This window comes from Lissotriton vulgaris, chromosome 1_1 (assembly GCF_964263255.1).
Source record: "Lissotriton vulgaris chromosome 1_1, aLisVul1.2, whole genome shotgun sequence".
Classification (NCBI taxonomy): domain Eukaryota; kingdom Metazoa; phylum Chordata; class Amphibia; order Caudata; family Salamandridae; genus Lissotriton; species Lissotriton vulgaris.
Genome location: NC_141685.1, coordinates 37398887 through 37402777, shown reverse-complemented (window position 1 = coordinate 37402777; position 3891 = coordinate 37398887). Strand labels below are relative to the sequence as shown.

Below are 3891 nucleotides of genomic sequence, written 5' to 3'. Positions count from 1 at the left end.
CGGGAGAGTGTTTGTGCTCGGTGTGCATGGGTCTCGGTGGTGGTGGCACAACCTGGGAGGTGGGAGGGGGAACAGTTGGGGTTCAGGGGGATGTTATTCTTTGTAATACTCATGGTATTGCTTGTTTTGTTTTCGCCACAAAAAGGTCAATTGCTGCCATTAAACTATGTGATGTGATACTGCAGTAGATTCTGGTGTGCAGAGTTATGTGTTCTTGGTGCAACTTGATAAATAATTTCTTTTTTTTTAAAGACACTCCGGCGTACCGGGAGAGACCCAGACTGGAGCACAATCACTATAATCGGAAAGTTCTAAGCAATCTTGGCAGTCAGGCCACAATTTATCCGCCATACGTAGGGTCTTTAAACAAAATTTTTTGAAGAATTTAGGAGAGTTGAATTTATACATGAAACCTGGCTCCCCTACCCCTACAAGCATAGCTTTGAACATTCGGCCTATCAAAGAGTCATCTGGGGAAAGCAATAACATCCAAGAGTTCTTTAATTAGTAGGCCCAACAGTACAACGGAAGATCTGGTAGGCCCATTCCCCCTCGCTGAAATTCTCGTGAGAAATGCGCATGCGCGGGCAGCCGCGCATGCGCATTAGTAGCCAAGATGGCGGCGCGGTTACCAGAGTGAGCCCCAGAGACGCAGCCGACAAGGTAAGTGGTGTTTATTGTTTTTAAAATCATTATTTAAGTATTTAGGGAGGGCGGGAGGGAGGCCGGTAGTATTTAGCGGTGTTGATAGTTGGGCCTTCTATCATCTGGTATTTTAATGTCCCACATAATTTGAAATGTAATTTTTCCGTAATTCATTCCTCGCACAATAACTGTGTGTTCGCTGATGTCTTTGTAGGTTTTCTAATCGACTAAAGCTCTTCACACATTCACTGCATTTAAATGTTTTTTTTTCTCCTGTGAGTTCGCTGATGATACCTTAATGCTGAAACTACTGTCACACTCATCACAATGATAGGGTTTTTCCCCCGTGTGTGTTCGCTGATGAATTTGTAGGGATGATAATCGACTAAAGCTCTTCCCACATTCACTGCACTTGAACGGCTTTTCTCCTGTGTGTGTTCGCTGATGTCTTTGAAAGCTTGATAACTCACTAAAGCACTTTGCACATTCAGTGAACTTGAATGTTTTTTCTCCTGTGTGTGTTCGCTGATGACTTTGTAGCTTTGATAATCGACTAAAGCTCTTCCCACATTCATTGCACTTGAATGGTTTTTCTCCTGTGAGTTCGCTGATGTTTCCTTAATGCTGAAGAGTCGCGAAAACTACTGTCGCATTCACTACAATAATAGGGTTTTTCCCCCGTATGTGTTCGCTGATGACTTTGTAGGTTTGATAATTGACTAAAGCTCTTCACACATTCACTGCACTTGAATGGCTTTTCTCCTGTGTGTGTTCGCTGATGTCTTTGAAGGCTTGATAACTCACTAAAGCACTTTGCACATTCAGTGCACTTGAATGTTTTTTCTCCTGTGTGTGTTCGCTGATGACTTTGCAGCTTTGATAATCGACTAAAGCTCTTCTCACATTTATTGCACTTGAATGGTTTTTCTCCTGTGTGAGTTCGCTGATGTTTCCTTAATGCTGAAGAGTCGCGAAAACTACTGTCACATTCACTACAATAATAGGGTTTTTCCCCCGTGTGTGTTCGCTGATGACTTTGTAGGTCTGATAATTGACTAAAGCTCTTCACACATTCACTGCACTTGAATGGCTTTTCTCCTGTGTGTGTTCGCTGATGTCTTTGAAGGTATGATACCCGACTAAAGCACTTTGTACATTTACAGCACTTGAATGGTTTTTCTCCTGTGTGAGTTCGCTGATGATACCTTAATGTAGACGAGACGCGAAAACTACTGTCACATTCACTACAATGATAGGGTTTTTCCCCTGTGTGTGTTCGCTGATGATTTTGTAGGTATGATAATTGACTAAAGCTCTTCACACATTCACTGCATTTAAATGGCTTTTCCCCTGTGTGTGTTCGTTGATGTCTTTGAAGGCTTGACGAATGACTAAAGCACTTTGCACATTCACTGCACTTGAATTGTTTTTCCCCTGTATGTGTTCGCTGATGACTTTGAAGGTATGATAACTGACTAAAGCACTTTACACATTCACTACACTTGAATGGCTTTTCTCCTGTGTGTGTTCGCTGATGTCTTTGAAGGTGTGATAACTGACTAAAGCACTTTGCACATTCAGTGCACTTGAATGGCTTTTCCCCTGTGTGTGTTCGCTGATGTCTTTGTAGCACTGATAATCGACTAAAGCTCTTTACACATTCACTGCAATTGAATTGTTTCTCTCCTGTGTACGTGTGCTGATGAAGCCTGAGTAGTGATGACATTCTAAAGTTCTTGGTGCATGTGCATGATTCTTCTTTCTTGGTTACTGTCTGTGGGTCGGGTATATATTTGTCTACATCCCATGACTGTATTTCCTTATGGGCCAACATGGCTGATAAAGCACTTCTGTTTTTCTCACACACTTTATATGCGTGCAGTATTTCGCACATTTGATTTCTGTTTTAACAATAAATGCAATAGCCACCAAATATTTGCCACACTCCTAATATGTGGAAGAAGTCTTTGTAGGTGATTGTGCCTTCAGATTGGATTAGGGCTATGCACGCGTGAGGGTAAAAATGTATCTTCCTTCTGGCCCGCGCAAATTAGGACAGTCTATGGTATTGAAGATACAAGAACTCCTCTTTCCTTTACCCGTCAGTTGTCTGGCTCCGCTCTGTTGTGCTCTTCTCTGGTTACTGTTGTTTGTCCAGAAAGAGTTTAAAATTCACCTAGAGCACGGAATGATGGCTTGTCATCATATTAGAAAACAGAGCTCTGCGGTAATCACACCATACAGATCCCATGATCAAAGTTGGTATTGGACACTTGTTTATACAGGAGGCGGTTTGTTATTGTTGTTGCCTTAATTTTCCTAAGATCATTTCTTCATCTTGTGGCGTGGAGGTGCACAGCTCAGACTCTTACAATCACTGAACTGCCCTTGATGCTTCATCCAGGATCTGTCAGTTTGTGTGCAGGTTCCTCTGCCGCCGACTGCGCTGATGTTTTGCTGAATACTGTAGCTCATTATTTCTGCTATTATTGAAGATTTACAGCATTCGCTTCATTATTGATGGTCATTTCATACAGTCAAGGCTTGTTTTCTGTTGGATGTAAAGATATTGAAAATTACTAAATTGAAACATATTGGAATTATAATTCACAATGTTAACTGCTTGTAAAAGACATTTCGGGGGAGATTTACCAAATATCCACGCAATGCTGCACAGCCCTCCCCCCGCGAGGCTACGCTGCATTGTACGACAGGGAGGGAGTAGGAGAGCACCATATTTTCAAAGATATGGCTCTCTCCTTCCCTTTCCCTTGCGCCCAGCACTGATTACAGCAGCCCTGTGCCATGCACACACCTTTTTTTTTTCTTCAAATTATTTTTATTCACTTTTGTAGCAATAAAAAACTTCACAATACATCAATCTCTGTTGGAAGTGGTTCAACAGTGCAGCCCTGCCAATAGAATGTATACATTAGTTTGCGTATATACAGACTGAGGGCATGGGGTCACACATAACTGATGCAGCGTGAGACCGGCGGGCGGTACTCGAGGGGAAGGAGGGGGGGGGGAACTAGGTACCAGTTGTGGGAAGAGGGAGTTTGAGACCATAGGTCATGTGACTACAGGGAGATGGGAGAGAATACCCTAATGAGGGGAGAAGCAACTAGGGGAGGGGGGAAGGAATCAAAGGGGCGAAGGCTGAGGCAGGGGGGCAGAGTTAAACTGGTTGTACTAGGCATATCTGTGACGAAGGCAGCGAGGGGGACAATGAAAAGGGGTGGGGAG

At 43.1% G+C, this 3891-nt stretch overlaps 1 pseudogene; it reads right to left on the bottom strand.

The window, feature by feature from the left end:
* Positions 1 to 687: 687 nt before the first annotated feature.
* On the bottom strand, positions 688 to 3186 carry LOC147737094 (uncharacterized; annotated as a pseudogene).
* Between the last annotated feature and the right edge of the window lie 705 nt (positions 3187 to 3891).